Genomic DNA, 17,869 nt, shown 5'->3' with positions numbered 1-17,869 from the left:
TGCATATGCTAATCGATACAATTTTTTAAACACATTGTTTTGTAAATTTACGATCCAAAATTGCATTACTGCAGTCAGTTATTCTGTCCTGGTATGCCCACCGCATGCATCAACATTTACACCAGGATTAGGCACTGGTCCTGATCTCCCCTGAGGGCTGAGTTCAGCTGCATTGAAGCTGGTGGTGTTGCTGAGGGGAGACCAATTTGGTTCTCCTTCATCATGTCTCCACCATCTGCTTCTGGGCTTCTAGTTAGTTGCTCCTGAATTTCTGGAACTGGGCTGAGTTGGATAATGTGCTGTTCCACAAGTTGGATTGTGTTGGATGTTGAATTGCTCCCAACTTCCCACAGTTAAGGTGCATTGGACTCTGCTTCTCCCACAGGTTCTTGGCTGGGGCTTCTTTTCTGTCTCTTTTCCATCCCTTTCATTCCGTCCTCCTTCATCACCGAATGAAGAGCAGCTGCTGATGTCTGCCTGGGACGTTTGTTACTTTTTGCCACTTGTCTTTGAATTCTTCAGGGCCACTTTGCTTTTCTAGGGCACCTTTTTTTTCCTTTCACTTCACAACCTGCTGGTTTCCTGCTTGCTTCCCTACTGCCAGCCATCCATTGACTGGCATGGGGCTGACAACTGAGACTTGGCAGTTTGCTCTGACTGTACTTTTTTTCTTTCTTTTGATGGTTATCTTCTCAGCTGGAGGAGGGAAGTTGTTTTCCTTCATGCAGAACTTGTCAGCTCTCCTCTCTGTGTAACTGAAGAAGCACTTGGAGCAATCCCGGTGGCAGTGGCTTCCCTTTCCGTGTATGTTACTCCCCTTGCAGTCTTTTCTCTGGTAGTGTTCCAACTTGCATTTATTGCAGAAGGCAGCCTCACGTCTAGGTTCGCTGTAAATATGACACATTTTGGAATGTCCTGCATAGACTAAGTAGCCAGGACTGCCCCGATAGCAAAGCTGGAGGGTGGATGGATAGTGGCTCCTCTTCTATCTACTTTAAATGTCATTTCAACCTGACGTTTGCTTGCTAGGTTTCTGATGAGATGGTCAGTGTTGATGCTGTTTCTTGCTCCCTCAATGTACCTTCATCAAGGCATCCACAACTGGAATGTGGGGTTTATACTGTGTACTGTTGGGAGAACATGCAGTCTCTGCCTTCAGAGGTGACTACTGCTCCACTCTCCTTTTTCTTGGAAGGCCTGCAGCAAATTTAAATAATGTTACACATTGAATTACTTGGAAAATCTGCCGGCGGAAGATGTCTGTGGCTTTGAATCCACAGCCGTCAAAGAATACTTTCCTGAGGGAAAACCTGGCCCTTCCTGCACATCTCCCCTGCCACAAGGGCTTAGCTCTCAGTTTGATATGCTGCCCTGACTGATACAAAAGAGCAAGTACTATTGAACTCTGTGTAGTTTTGCATTGTAGATGCAGACCTGACTTGCATGGGGGGAGAAAAAGACTAGGGCTTTTTATTTTGTGAATCCTATCTAAAGAAACGGCTTTTTAACTTGTGGAGAGTTTTGATTGCTGGCAGACTATCTCTAGTAGAGAAAATTAACACGTTAGGTTGGTCTCATCTCTTCATTATTTTATTAGCATTGAAAATTCCTGAGAAGAAATTCTCTTGTGCTCTCTGTTTGTCGCGCATGTGTTCTTTCTTGTATCCTGTCTCTCTTCTCCCTTTGTCACCCCCCACCACTATAAGATCTTCCTTCCCTCTATATTTTGTTTTGGTAATTGTATTCATTGAATTTATTCTAAGTTACACCTCCTTGTTAAGTTTTCTGCCCCCACCCCATAGAGTATGCTGTGTTGCTTGGATGTGATGTAAAAGCCTATAGAAATTCCCTGAATAGATGCAAGTCTAACTAATTGCTGATTCGTTTGTTCACCACCCACAACAAAATCCAGACTAAAAGGAAAAAGTTGTTCAATAAATTTTGTTTTGTTTAATTTATTTCAGGATACAAGCATCAGAAATGGCAAAAGGATAAATAATGTCTACATCTATCAAAAATAAATATAAGAATGTGCTCCATAAATATTTCTTCACACATCTGGAAAATAATGAAAAAAATCTACTTTAGTTGATTTTGTTAAAAAATGTAATTCTCCAGATGGAAACAAAACCTAGTGATTATAAAGGTGCAATAGTAAAGATTTTTTTTTCACCTAATCACTTCTCAAACCCTGATGACTTTGTATGCTGGTGTGCATTGAAACAGTTAATTTTTAAGAGTTAATACAATCATGGTGCACCTTTCCTGCAGTGGCCTGAATAGAATGTAATTCTGAATTGAATTGGCAGCAAAGGATAAAATGTACCAAAAATGTGAGTTGAATCACATCTCGTGGAATTTTATTGATCCAACTTACAATGACATCAAAATCTGTATTTTCTACCAGATCGCTGACTATTTCTACAGAAACCTTGAGTTTCACGGAGTCAATGTGCAAAGGTTAGAATTTCCTATAAGGAGGTTAGCTTTAAAAGAACTGGTGCAGCATTAGTAGAGTCCTTGACTGCTGTACAGCTACTGCAGGAGGGAACCCATGTGACTCCTTTGATCTGATGAACAATGTGGTATAATGCAATGACTTTTGTAGAGCAATTGTATTTGCTTTATTGAAAACTGATAACCAGCCTAAATGGATACCCATGTCAACTCGATGTTTTATTTCTACTGCAATCATATTTCCATATTCAGTTTTTTTTATGCGGTTTCTCAGGTCTATGAAAGATTAAAGCAGTCATTATTCAATAATGCATCAGGAAATGTATTCCTCCGGTTTAAAAGTTCATTAGTTAACTCATCTTTGTGTTGTTAGTACATTAGCCAATGAAACTACTTGCCATTTAAAACAATTATTTGCAAAGATGGGCCACATTAATGCTCCTGTTTAAAAAGGTTAAGGTAAACCTATTGCAGTCAGTCCCAAATTTTTAGCTGCAGTGAAGATTTTAAGTTGCACTTTTGAAAGTAAAAAAAAATAAAAGCCTGAGTGTGACTGTGTACACGTTGAGGTAAAGCGTTGTTCTATTCAGTGAATGTAGAAAGTCTTGATTGCAGTGGTATTGGACCTCTTTGATTGCAATATCAAGATTTCCGATATGGTATAATCTGCATTGGTGTTAATGCTTATCTGATGTATCTAATTTAGGACATAGTAAATTATAATGCTAAAAGTCCCTATCAGTACAGTAACGTTTAATTCCATGAAATATGATCTTAAAAGGTCAAATTGTACCTTGCTGTCTTTTTGAGAGAGAATGCGTCTTGTATTAATTCACTTGAACAAATTTGTAGAAATACATTCTACTCACTTAATGTTGTTTGCAAGATACTGGATCTCCAAATTTACATTTCCTATCAAGCAGTTAGTGCTGCTGCCTCAGAGTTCCAGAGTCCTATGTCCGATCCTGTCCTTGGGCGCTGACTTGTGTGGAGTTTGTGCATTCTTCCTGTGGTCAAGTGGGTCTGCCGGGTGTTAATGTAAATTAGTACTTCACTGTGCTAAGTGCCAAAAGAATCAAAAGGGAGCTGATGGGCATGTCAAATAACTTTTAGGGAAGGGGGAATGGAACCAGTGAGGTTGCTCTGTTGGGAGCTGCCGTGTACCAAATAGGTTGAATGGTGAATAAGTAAGTTGCAATCCCACTCAGATGCACCCTTCCCAAGAAACTCTCTTAGGCATACTCCATTTAAAAAAAACCTGCAGCTATAAGACAGAGTGTGGCCAGGGCAGGGCAAGGTCTGCAGCTGTGCATGGAGGTAGGAACTTGCCAGTGAATGAATGGATTGCTGTTCAGACGATCCTGGATAGGCTTGTGAAGAACCGTCTGCATGATGCTTTTTATTCAGGGGGTGTAATGGCAGTGCTCCTGGAATTGGGTGGGTGGCTATAAAGACACGAATGCAGTCTATGAATGAGAACACTTTGGAGAAGTATGCAATGGAGCCGACTGTCTGCTCTGCTTTCTCCTGGAGTGAAGAAAAAACAGATGAAGTCTTTCCTACAGTGTAGATTTTATGATCTCTTCTTAGGCAGTCCTTCAGGATCATGGATGACCTGTTTCCACTCAAGTTCCAAGGATTCTGAGGTAATTGATGGGAAATTGTAAACTCTTCCACAAATGAGGCATGAGGTGCTGGACAGTCCAGACATTAGGGTGGTTTGAAAGTTGGAATACTCCTGCCACCACTTGCGCCAGGTTTTTGTGTGTTCCCAATAAACAGACTCGAGGTTTTCAATGCCATACTGAATGCTCCTTCTCTTGGACCAGGGATTCCCAACAGTCATTGGGGGACGTAACCTTTTTGTTTGAAGGAGGCTTTGAGAACATCCTCAAGTTGTTTTCTCTATCATCCTGGTAATCTCTTTCCATGACAGAACTTGGAATAAAATGTCTCTTTCGAGAGTCTGTTGTTGAGCAATGAGGCCTGTCCTAGCTGAGGCTAATTAGGAGAGGATTCACATGTTGAATTGATTTCCGACCAGTGAATTTGGAGGATTTTGTGGCGAGACTGTTGATGGAACCTTTTTCAAGTGTCTTGAGGTATCTCGAGTAGTTGAAGCCTCGGAGCCATGTAGAAGAGCAGGAATGTTGGCTTTTTGATGGACTGTTTTGTGCCGGGTTTGAGTTCTTGATCTTCAAACAGCCTCTTCCCCTCAGTGGAAGTTGGTAAGATGGCCACAGCTAGCTAGGTGTGCTCATCTGCTTCCAACTTGGCCACCTACCTTCAGATAGTGACTGGGAACAACATCTCTACACATTAGGCAATGGAAATGTGGTAGGAGTGTGGCCAGGGACAGGGCAAGGTCTGCAGCTGTGCATGGAGGTAGGAACTTGACCTACCTAATAACAGTGAACACAAGTCTGAGTTGCGGCAGAAATCAGCAGCAAAAGTCTGAAGTGATCCTGAGGCTAGGAAGCAGAAAGTGGCAGTGACCCTAACCTCCATGGGCAAAGCAGTCAATACATATGAGGTACTTTTTGAGGTCATTGGAGGTCACGTTTTTCCTGGAGAACAAAGAATGTGGCATGAATGTTGAGCCTCTAAGTAGCACGATTTCAGGGGAAATGGCGATGTTTAAGCTGGTTGGTATATGAATTAATAACAACTGTTTTTCAGAGCAGTTAGATTGCAGAGAAATTTTCCAGTACTGTGATGTCATTTACATTTTTTTTGCCACAACAAAATTGCTAAAGAAAAACAAGTCCTGCCAAAAAAATGAGAGTAAATTTCTGACAAGCACAAAGGTACCAAGAAATGTGAGCATAATTGCTTTATTCTGAATTAACTTCATATTTGAACCACACAGAGTTTTTATTTGGGAGATGCCCTTTGCATCTTGGGCTTAAATCTGATGTCTTTGTGATAATGGATATTTTTGATAGCATTTTTAAAGTGTTGTGAACCGACCAATTTTCTGTGGCACTGGTTCTATGCCAGGGATTGGAAACGGAGCAGTGTAGAAAACAACTGAAAAGGTCAGCAATCTGTAAGAAGTCTGTTCTGGGATAGGGCAATAAAATGTTTATGAATAGTTCCTGGAAAATTTTAGTGTCTTACTAGCTGCTGCATGTACATAAATATCACAGAGGCATAAATATGCAATAATATAAACTCGTATGGCGCAGTAAATCTTTAGCTGTTGGATGTGATGACTTCGTAAATGTATACAAGCACAAGACTGAAGCTTCTCAGCATTTGAGGAGAGAATTTTAAAAGCCTTTTTATTTCATTCCCAAACCAAAATTCTATTTTGCCAATAGTTGATAACCAAATTCTTGTAAATATTCAAAAATATTACAAACCTCATCCACAGTTTGAAGATATTTCGATACCTATTTTCATTTTGACTCTATTTCCTTTCTTCCTTTCGTTGTAAATATTTGTTTGGAAAATACAGACTTAAAGTACTCTTTCAAAAGCTATCAGAATGTTATTCTTATACATGAGTGTTTATGTGACATAAACATCACTGAACTGGGGTCTTTACAAGGATGAATCACTGTAATATTTATTCCAGGCATGTTGAATTTTTGCTTTTTCAAAATGCCAAACACAAATAAAGAGAAGATGATATCAAAATTTTTGTTAACTACTATACGCATTTAAATGGTCAGTGTTTGACATGTGGCTAAGTATTAGGTTTACCCTTTTGTCTTAATTCTAGGAGCAGTATTCTATCAGTTCTATTTTTGAAAATCTCAGCAGGACTATTTCATGTAAATATGGGCCAAATGCCACTCAGTTTCATGGGTTTCACTTGGTATTTCAAGAAATGGTTCTGCTGGACCTGTGTATATTAAAACTTTATACAATTTTATACTTTACAAAATACATGGAGTATTTAAACTAAATCCCATATTTATTTATTGTATAATAAAGTTAGTGTAAAAGGGTTACTCTTGTCCCATTTTAAAGAGTATCCAATTTGTCACTCTCTGGCACACTTTTTTCTGCCAGAAGATTTTGGAAGATTATAGGTGACCCTCAATATTCCTTGCATTTTTTTTTCTCTCTCAGCCCCATCCACCACTTGAAATTTACGGATGTAAATCATCAGAACTCAGTGATTTGTTTACTTCCAGTTTGGGTGTTGTCTTTTGTACTATTTCTCTTTTACCAGAGATAAACTATTTTGGTAATTCCATAATTCCAATATATGCTTAATCTGTGAAAGTTCAGACAAACTAATCTTGTATTTCTGCTTATTCTTTCATTTCAAGTTTGCCTTTTTATTGTCTTGTAGCAACTCTGCGTGAGGAAAACAAAAGCAAGGGAAATTAAAACCTAATTTCCTTTACCTTTTTAATCTCTCATTTTACAAATTTCTTACAGCTTTTCCCAAATGTTCTGCTTTATTTTCCCAGTTTCAACTTTAATCCCAACCTTTGCATTTCGTTTTATTCTACTGGCATATGCTGGAATTGCAATCTTTTGTTTACTAATTCCATTGATAGTCAATGCTTCTGTCATTTTTTTTTCATGCTATTAAATTTTGGACCCAGGAGAGATCCTCCGAGATGTTGACGCCCAGGAACTTGAAGCTGCTCACCCTTTCCACCGCTGACCCCTCAATGAAGAGTGATGTGTGTTCTCCCGACTTCACCTTCATGAAGTCCACAACCATTTCCTTGGTTTTGCTGATGTTGAGTGCGAAGTTGTTGCAACATCACTCAACCAGCCAATCTCTCTCACTCCTGTAAGCCTCCTCATTGCCATCTGAGATTCTACCAACAACAATGGTGTCATCGGTGAATTTATATATGGTATTTGAGCTGTGCTTAGCCACACAGTCATGAATGCAGAGAGAGTAGAGCAGTGGGCTAAGCACGTGTCCTTGAGGTGCGCCTGTGTTGATTGTCAGCGAGGAGGCGATGTTATTGCTGGTCCGCACTGACTGTGGTCTCCCTATAAGGAAGTCAAGGATCCCATTGCAGAGGGAGGTACAGAGGCCCAGGTTTTGAAGCTTGGTTATTAGTACTGAGGGAATGATGGTGTTGAACACTGAGCTGTAATCAATAAACAGTCTGACTTGTGTCTTGCAGTTGTCTAGGTGCTCCAAAGCTGAGTGGAGAGCCAGTGAGATTGTGTCTGCTGTAGACCTGTTGTGTCGATAGGCGAAATTCAGTGGGTCCAGATCCTTGCTCAGACAGGAGTTAATTCTAGCCGTAATCAACCTCTGGAAGCACTTTGTCACAGTAGAAGTGAGTGCTACTGGGAAATAGTTGTCCCTGATCTAGCAAAACTGAAAAGGCCTTTAATTTTACAATTCATTCTGCATTTGCTTTTTGTCCTCCTGTCAGAGTTGCCTAAATCCCAGTCAGATTACAAATGTATCTTGTTTGGTTTAGGTTTCTTCATTGCTGAACATGATGCTTAATAACTGCTGTTCATTCTCCTGGTGCTGAAACAATGCTGTTCATCACAGTACTATTGGGATTATTTTTCTGTGATCGACTGAATGTTTCCCTGTAGGCAAAGTTCCACCACGTATTCATCAACAACTGTAGTTGCATGATCATTTTATTAAGGGCAAGCATCAACTTAGTAATTATCTTTCTTCCTATGGCTCCTGCAGTTTGTTAGTGATGTGGTAAATTGAGTCCTTGCCATGACCTGACGTCCGCCATCAGATTTCTGAATGATCCATGAACACTACCTCATTATTCTTCTTTTGCACTATTTATTTATTTTTGTAACTTGTAGTAATTTTTATGTCTTGCACTGTACTGCAGCCACAAAACAACAAATCTCACAAAATATATCAATGATAATAAACCTGATGCTGAAGCCAACACTATTTGTTTGAATGTATTTGGGTTTTCTTCATCTGCGGTAATTGCATGGGAAGGCAATGGTTAACTTTATATGTACAATTCAGCATTTAAAGACTCTATTTTTCATTTATTAGTGGTATTTGTATCTTCATTTCATCCTCAGTGTTCTTGGGGTTTGGGCGAGGTTGCACTTATTGTGCATTCTGGCTTGTTCTTCGACAGTGGTAGTGGGTACCAGCTTAAACCACAACCCCAACAATTTGAATTTTGCATTTTGAGTGCAGGTTCTCCACAAATCCAACCTGATGCTCTAGGGAAATTATAATGTGGTCAAGTGCAGAATGATTGTGCAGCAACTGGCAAGAGGAAGGATGGGGTCTTAAACGCTGAATAGAAATAGTTGATTTTAAAGGTCCACTGAAAAGGTCATATTTTTTTAAAAAAATGTTTTTTATCAGATCTAATTAGTTGTATGATATTTTTGTGATCTCCTTAAATTTTGCATTAAAAGTTGTGTTCACTTTGAATACAAATATGTAAAGCTATGATTTCCTGATATATTTATGGTGTGAAGTTTTCAGCACTACAAGTAGAATCTGTTGCATGTTATAACAAAGGAATGATTGTAGTTTCTTAGGATTAGTTTACTTTTACCACTTATAAAAACAGCATGAAATGGCTGTTTACTACTTTCCAGTAGCTAGTTAAATTGTTGGCTTTTTTCTATTACTAAAAACTAATCAGCAGTTTGCTGGTTTAATTAAATGTAACTGCTGCACTTCTGCATTTTTTTAATGGAGGGAGGCATCCATTTTAAATAGCTTCTAAAAGCAAAAGTACAAGAGGCTGTCTTGTCCTCTATTCTGAAATAAAAAGCTGCATGGTTGGCCCAGTGAAGCAGTCTGTTGTCAAGTTGATGTGTTGTGCCAGCACAAAAGGTGGTCCATGGTATCCAAGCTTGATCTTTGCTGGGAAATCTATAATATCATTGCCTTGCATTCTCTCCATAACACTGTAATGTTATCACTGCAATTAACAATTAATCCACTTTTCCTTGAAACCATAGGATGTTAGTTCTGCTGTTAAATATTTGTCACATGTTGTGTTTAGGACCTTATCCAGATCAGCAGGATAAAACCCTAAGGGAATGGAAAAATATTTTCTTGGAGCAAAATAAAACACATTGGAGGAGATTGCATTCATGGTTCAGTGAGGAGCTGACTTGAATGTGGTTTATGTTTTCTTAAAAATAGGCAAGGAGCTCTGTAATTTGCCAGCAATGTACCTCATTAACATTATTGGATTGTGTATAACATTAAAATCTGACCATCTTATCAACAAACAAGATTTAATTAGGAAAATATTTAAATCCACTTTAATGGTACCATCTAATTGTTTTAAATCCAAAAATGCAGTGCTGACAGTTTAACATACTGTATCTCGGTTGTCATGCTCTTGGTATTAGTTCTTGTTCTGAATAACTATAGAAATGAAAAAGGACAAAGTTGAATACTTTATTTCATTTGTACGGTCTAAGGCTTAAACAGCAAACCTATGGAATCTCCAAGTGCAAATTTTAATTGAATCTGTAAGAGGTTTAGGTTTTGTTTCATGACCTTTGGTAACAGGATTAGATTATAAAAATGACTTGTGCATAAGGTTGGCTGATTATGCAAACATATGCAAGCAGACATGATGTCAAGAGTATTTTTTTTAGCATGGTCATGTGATTCGCTGGAGATGTGCTCAAATGGTGCTTGCAGATGGTGCTTTCAGGAACAGCTGACTTAGTAAATGAAGATAAACAAGAAGCCTCTTGTGCATTAGGATGAGCTTTCACGTTAATTTTTAAATATGTTATGGATAAACATAAACTGATTTTCTTTCTAAGGTTGTTCAGTATGAGTTTTAAATTTTCAGTTTGGTGAACTAAATGATGAGCTATGCCTGGTCGGCATTCATTTTGGTGGGTCCTGATTCAATCCTGTTCTGTCATTGCCAATATGGAAATACAGTGTTTTAAAAATCATTCACAATTGTGCAAGGAGTAAAGTTGGACTTTGACATATTGTGTACATCTATTTTTTTTCAAGAATTTGCAGATATACATTTTACTGAAATTTACTAATTTTCACAAAAATTGTTTTTTGCTAAATTGTAAATATAATGCAGCTACTTAAGCTCTTTTGGTGTAAGAAATATTTTTTGATCGTTTATAAGTAACTATTCAAATATAATATCAAAGTATGAATGTGTATTTGTGATGGTGTTCTTAACATCAAGAGTGCTTGCATAGTTCCTGTGGTAAGTTTTCAATTTACTTCTGAAATGGATTATTTTTCTCTGTGGCAGTCTTGAACTTCATTCATACAGAAATTTGCATTTAAATGGAAGGTTGTTGAATAGGCATTGTCTTCTTGTCATTAGAGAGAACAAAGAGTCTTAACTGGAGGTCCACTGGACACAACGTGAGAACAAATGAGATTTCAGAAAGTTGTAACATTAGTGAAAAAATGCATATGCTACACCTGCTCTTGCTACCACTTCATGATTAGTGCCCCACCTTTTCAAAGCCAGAGAAAAAGACATCATTCACCTGTTGTCACATGCAGTTTGCATTAAGTTTTTCTTTAGTTTTAAATGTGGATTTTTTTTTGAGTTGTGAAGCTTCTATGATATCATCGGTGTCTGTTCCATACTTGGCAGACTGACAAGGTGGAGTTTGCAGAGGGCCCTTTTTTTTTTACTGAGTTTCAGCACATTGTGTTATCATTTTGTTATTGGAACTCATCATTGTGAAAAGTAATTCATTTTATTCCAAAACTTAAGGCTGCGTGAGATTCCTGGAGTAGCAATCGATCTACAAAAGAAAAAGAAAATTAATATTTCAAGTTATCTTTTAAATTAATGGATAAACAAGCATTTGAGTAGATTTAAGGGTTGTGGATGGAAGGAAAGTGGATTTTCCAGGGTGAGGAGAAATTAATGAGTTCAATGTCCTATGCCCTGGTCAAAGGAAAAGCGCAATATTTACATAATAAATTATCATCTTGATGAGGCACTAGATGGACATCTTAAATATGAATGGATTAATAACGAAATCAGTGGGAGCTCTGTCCAAGGAAATTGTTGTGAGAATGGAGAATCCCGATGCAGCCGCCTCTACATCTGTGAGACTGGATGCAGATCTGGGGACGACTTTGTCGAGCACCTCTGCTCCATCCGCCATGCCAGCCGGGATCTCCCTTTGGCCAGCCATTTCAATTCCACTTCAAATTCCGACACCAACATGTCTGTCCACGGCCTCCTCCACTGCCAGGTCACGGCCAAACGAAAATTAGAGGAACAACCGCTCATATTCTGCTTGGCCAGTCTCTGACCTGGTGGCATGAACATCGAATTCTCTAACTTCTGGTAAACACTCCCCCTTTGTCCCTTTTCCCCTGTTTTTCTTTTTTCACCCCTGATCCAAGTGATCCCATCACCCCATGTCTTTCCCCTCCCCCACCTCTCCTTCATCTGCCTATCACCCACACACTCCTCCCACCGGTTTCCCTCCCCACCCCCCTCCCTTTTTATTCCATGATCCATCATCCTTTCCTATTATTCTATCATCTTCAGCCTGTTGCCACTTCCACCTATCACCTCCCAGCTTCTGCCCTCATCTGCCTATCACCCCCTCACCTGGATCCACCTATCAACTGCTAGCTCTTGCTCCACCCCTTCCCTCCACCTCTTTATACTGGCTATCTCCCCCTTTCTTTCCAGTCCAGATGAAGGGTCTCGACCCAAAGCATGTACTGCCCATTTCCCTCCGTAGATGCTGCCCGACCCACAGAGTTCCTCCAGTGCTTTTTTTTTTGCGTTGTGTGAGAATGAAGAAACCATGGAGAAGGGAAATTGGCAAAAGGAATCCACAGATGCAAGTTTAAAGCTGAAGTGATGAAAGCTAAAATGTCTTCTTCACAAGTAATAGATATCAGACTAATATAAGGTATAAAACTGTCCTTAAGATACACAAGTGAATGTGAGGAATATGACTGAATACTCTCCATTACAGGATCTGGCTACTCACACCAAATTTGACTCTGGTGAGATAAGATTTCTTTACTAGTCACACGTACATCGAAGCACACAGTGAAATGCATCGGGTCAGCTTTTAATAACGTCCCTGCACTCTAATCAAATCACATCTGGCCAGTTTTTTTTATATAGATGTTCTAACCCCCACCTTTGGACTACATTCCAAAATTTTGATTCTTTTTCAAAAAAAAATTTAAGCAAACTTGAATTGAAACAACACACTCACTGGGCCTTTCCCTTGATCTCTTCCCCCCACAAAGGCCAGTGCGGCCCAACTTGGTTCGAGCACAGTACCCACTCCATATGGTTTCCTCCCAGCTTGATAATCCACTGGGTTGAGGGGTACTGAATGATCAAGTCAGTGTCTATCACAGGGCAGCCAGGGTAGGGTGCATGTGGCTGAACTGGAAACATCGAAGTGTCAAGGCCTCCAACTGATAAGTGAGTGACTGGAAACTGTTGTATTGGCCTGGTTTGTGGGTTCTAACAGTGATGGCATGCCATACACCAGGCTCCCTGGAATTTGAAGAGAGGTTGTATTCAGATTGCTGGGTGGTGGTGAATATTCTATAGGGGTCTCTATACACTAATGAAACCAGAGAGAACTTAAAGAAATTGACCTAGAAGGTGTCTTGAATGGGGAAGATGAGGAAGAGAATTAACGGGGGGTGGGGAGTGATGGAAAACCCATGGAAAGTGCTGCAGCATTGTCCACTGCTGAACTGATGGAGCCCTGAGATGTAGCGGCAGTCCTTCCCTCGTCATTTTTGGGTGGCACAGATAGTAGACCACCAGAGATGTAGATTCAATCCTGACTCTGGGTGCTGTCTGTGTGAAGTTTGCCTGCTCTCCAAGTAACTGAGAGTGTTTCTACCAGATGCTCTGGTTTCCTCCTACATCCCAAAGACATAGCGGGTGGCAGGTGAATTGGCCACTGTAAATTGCACCTACTCTGTAGCTGAGCTGTAGAAAGTGGGGAAGTTGATGAGAATGTGGAGAGAGTAGAAAATGGGATTATGGTTGGATTAGTGTTTTTTAAACAAGAAAGGGTACTTGTTGGTTGATGCAGAATTGGTGGGCTGAAGGACCTTTTTCTGCGCTGTCTGTCTCCACAGTTCTATTGCACAGCAAACTGTAGGCTTCTGGTGCAAAAAACATGAGGTGCCCCCAGTCAAACAAGCACTCGACACCAAGCCCAGCTCTGTGCAATGGATGTATCTGCGAAGCAAGGCTTGGTACAATACATCTATTGCTTTGGAACTATCAATTGTATGGCCTAACTCAGGGCAGTAAATGAACCTGTTGCAGGGAGACCAGTGGAGAGTCGGTCTGTAAGTTACTTGGTGCACTGTATCCAGTGAAGAGTGGTGCAATGAATCCAGTGCAGGAGGCACTGTCAAGATCTTGGGGATCTTTAAAGGCACAAATACTGATAGAGGATTGTTGTAGGGTTGTACAGCATAGAAACAGGCCATTTGGCCCACCCCATCTGTGCTGACTATCATGCCTACCTGTACTGATCCCACTTGCTGCATTAGTTCCATATCCCTCTAAGCTGTGGTCATTCAAGTACCTGTACAGATGTCTCTTAAATGTTATTGCTGTTCCTGCCTCCACTACCTCCTTTGGCAGTTTGTTCCAGATACCAACTACTCTTTGTGTGGAAAAATTTATTTCTGAGATCATTATTAAATCTCCTCCCTCTCAGCTTAAACCTATGCCCTTTAGTTTTGGACACCCCTACCATGGTAACTGACTGTCTATCTGCCCTGTATATGCCTTTCATATTTTATATACCTCTATCACGTCACTTCTCAGCCTCCTTTGCTCCAGGAAAAATAGACCCAACTTATACAACCTCTCCTTATAACTCAGGATCTCCATTCCAGTCAATAGCCTTGTGAATCTTTCCTGTTCCCGCTCCAACTGAATCACATTTTTTTCCTGTAGGCAACTAGAACACACACAGTACTCCAAGTGCAGCCTAACCAACATTATGTACAACTGTAACATGATGTCCCAACTCCTGTACTCAGTGCCTCGTCTGATGAAGGCAAGCATGCTACATGCCTTCTCCACCAGGCTGTCCACCTGTGTTGCCACTTTCAGGGAACTATGTGCTTGTTCCCTGAGGTCTCTCTTTTCAACAACACTCCCCAGGGCCCTGCCATTCACTTTGTATGTCCTGCCCTCGATTAACTTTCCAAAATTCATAACTTCATATGTGTCTGCGTTAAATTCCATATTCTACTCCTTTGCCCACTTTCCCAGTAGATCAATGTCCTGTTGTAATCTTCAGACAACCTTCTTCACTGCCCACAACACCACCAATGTGGGTGTCATCTCCAGATTTACTAATCAGCCACCTACATTCTTATCCAGATCATTAACATATATGATGAACAACAGAGGACCCAGCACCAATCCTTGTGGCACACCATTGGTCAGAGGCCTCCAACCTGAAAAACAACCCTCTCACTATCACCCTCTGGCTCCTACCACCAAGCCAATTTTGTATCCAATCCAATATCACCTTGGATCCTGTTTGACCAACCTACCATGTGGGCTCTTACAAAAGGCCTTGTTAGTTCATGTAGACAGAGTCCACTGCCCTGCCCTTGTCAATCCTCTTGGTCACCTCCTCAAAAATAAACTCAATCAAATTTGTAAGACACGATTTCCCATGCACAAAGCCATGTTGACTATCCCTAATCAGTCTTTGCCTTTCCAAATGCAAATAAATCTTGACCCTTAGAACCCTTTCCAATAACTTTCCCACCACTGATGTATGGCTTCCCGGTCTGTAGTTCCCTGGCTTGTCCCTGCTGCCCTTCTTAAATAAAGACACAACATTAGCTATCCTCCAATCTTCCAGTACCTCATCTGTGGCTAATGAAGTTACAAAAATCTTTCCCAGGTTCCCAGCAACCTCCTGATTTTTCTTTCCATAACAATATAGGATACACCTGGTCAGACCACGGGAACTTATCCACGTTTTATGCATTTCAGGACCTCGGACATCATCTCCTTCATAATGCTGATCTGCTCCAGAATATTACAGTCCCCCACCCCTGAACTTACTAGCTTCCATGTGCTTCAAATAAGAAGTATTCACTTGCAACCTTGCCCATTTCCCATGGCTCCACACTCAGATGACCACACTGAGGGGATCTACTCTCTCCCTAACTACCCTTTTACTCTTAATATACCTACAAAATCTTTTAGGGTTTTCCTCTATCGTATCTGCCAGTGATACCTCCTGGCCCCTTTTTGCCCTCCTAATTTCTTTAAGGGTACTCTTACATCCCTTATACTCAAGAGTATCGCTTCAACCCAGCTGCCTATACTGGACATATGCTTCCTTTTCCCTGACCGGACCTTTAATATCCCTCATTGACCACGGTTGCTTAATCTTACCAGCCTTGCCCTTCACTCTAACAGGAACATATTAGCCCTGAAATCTTCTTGTCTCACTTCTGAAAGTCTCCCACTTGCCATTTGTCCCTTTACCTATAAAGAGCCTTACCCAATCAACTTTTGTGAGTTCCTGTCTGAAATTACCACTGAAATTACTCTTCCCCCAATTTAGGACTTTATCTTGAGGACCATTCCTTTCTTTTTCCATAATTATCTTGAAACTAATAGAATTATGGTCACTGTCCCTAAGTGCTCCTTCACCGTCATATCAACCACTTGCCCATCCTCATTTCCTCACAGGAAGCCAAGTGTAACCCCTGCTCCAGTAGGGCCATCTACATACTACTTCAGAAAACTTTCTTGGACACATTTAACAAATTCTGACACATCTGTTCCCTTAGCACGAAGGCAATCCCAGTCATTATTAGGGAAGTTAAAATCCTGTACTATTACAACCCTATTACGTCTCCACTATCTGTGATTTTCCTACATATTTGCTCCTCTAATTCCCGCTCACTATTGAGAGGCCTATAGTATAATCCCATTCAAGTGATCTTATCTCTAAATTCTATCCATATAGCCCCACTGGACATTCCCCTCCAGAATATCCTCTTTTAAATACTGCCATGATGTTCTCCCTAGTCAGTAATGCAACTCCCCCTTCTCTCTTCTCTCCACTTGTGTCACACTGGAAGCATTGGTACCCTGGAACGTTGCGGGATAATTTGAGTTTTCTGTCAATAAGGAGCTACTAATTTCAGTTAGAGCCTGAGGACTTGACTCGAATCTGGCAGGATGTGGACTATGTTTGTCAGATTTGAATATCAAAAAAAAAGTCCTCTGGATTGATTCAGATTGACTATGGTTGGGTCAAGTTTTGTTTGGGCTTAAATTCATGTCTCAGTGAATGCATTTTCAACAACACTCCAGAAGCTCAACATTACCCACCATCCAGCCCCCAATCTAGTCATTCTTCCCTCTTTCTCCCCTCCCCCATCTCCCACCACCCATCGCCAGTATATCTACTGTCTTCTTAGTCAGAACTTTGTACTCAGGATCTACATCTGAAATCCTGGTTTTGACTCTTTCCATCTTCCATTTGCCTCGGTCATTGGTTCACAGATCTCTTCAGTTTCCTCCATAGCAAAGGATGCTACTGATCTAGTCTAAATTTGCTAAGCCTAGAGTACCCAGAAAAAACATTAGCTTATCTTTCTTGAAGCTTGCTTTGAATTTGATTTGAACAGACAGGTTGCTACAAGCCTGGCATATATTGCCCATTCCTGGTTGCCAGAAAAGGTGGTTATAAAACAACTAAGATATCCCTGCTATGATTGAAACAAGGAATAAAAAAAAAACAAATTATTGAAACTGGTGGAATTTTTCTATTTGATGGATGTGAGGATCACAGATAAAGCAAATGTTTATTGCCCATCATTATGGTCCTTGAAGGGTTGCAGTCTCTATATCATACAGACTCTCAGAATGCAGTTCAGTTGGGAGATTTAATATTTAAATGCAGCAATGTTGATTGGTGATTATATTTCAAAATCAGGACTGCAGGAGTTCTCATGCAGTCATTTTTCCCTTGCCTTTGCAGAAGGAGATCATAGGTTTGGGAGGTACTGTAAAAGAAATCTTGCCAATTTTCTGCGCTGCATTTTGTTAAAGTGCTGGTGGTGGAGAGAATGAACAGCAAGAGTGGAGGATTGGGTGACAATCAAGCAATGTTTTGTTCTCTATAATATTGTTACTTCAGTTGGCAAACATTATTCTGGCAAGTGGAGATTCTGTTGTACTCATTTGTGCCTTATCAATGACAGCAGGACAATTGGGAGTGAAGAGATGAATAGAGTGCAGCAATCTATCCAGTTTCTGAACCTTTTGTAGCCATGGTATTTAAATGGCTGGCCCAGTTACACTTTGATCATTGATGGTTTCCAGGGTCCCACCAATGGCAATGCCATATCACATCACGGGGGTGGTCATTGCTTTGCTCGTGTAGTGCAAATGCTACTTTCCACTGCTCAGTCTTTGCCTGAATGTCTTAGGACATTCAGGCATAGACTATCATT

The 17,869-nt window shown here is 40.4% G+C and overlaps 1 protein-coding gene across 2 annotated transcripts in view; it reads left to right on the top strand.

Annotated features, from left to right (window-relative positions):
- trmt61a (tRNA methyltransferase 61A) overlaps nucleotides 1-17,869 on the top strand; it is a 46,167-nt gene that overhangs the window by 17,989 nt on the left and 10,309 nt on the right. The gene's annotated exons all lie outside the window — the stretch shown is intronic.

Source organism: Pristis pectinata, chromosome 1, assembly GCF_009764475.1.
Source record: "Pristis pectinata isolate sPriPec2 chromosome 1, sPriPec2.1.pri, whole genome shotgun sequence".
Lineage (NCBI taxonomy): Eukaryota > Metazoa > Chordata > Chondrichthyes > Rhinopristiformes > Pristidae > Pristis > Pristis pectinata.
Note: the sequence above shows the minus strand (reverse complement) of the source record. Positions and strands in the feature narration are given on the sequence as shown.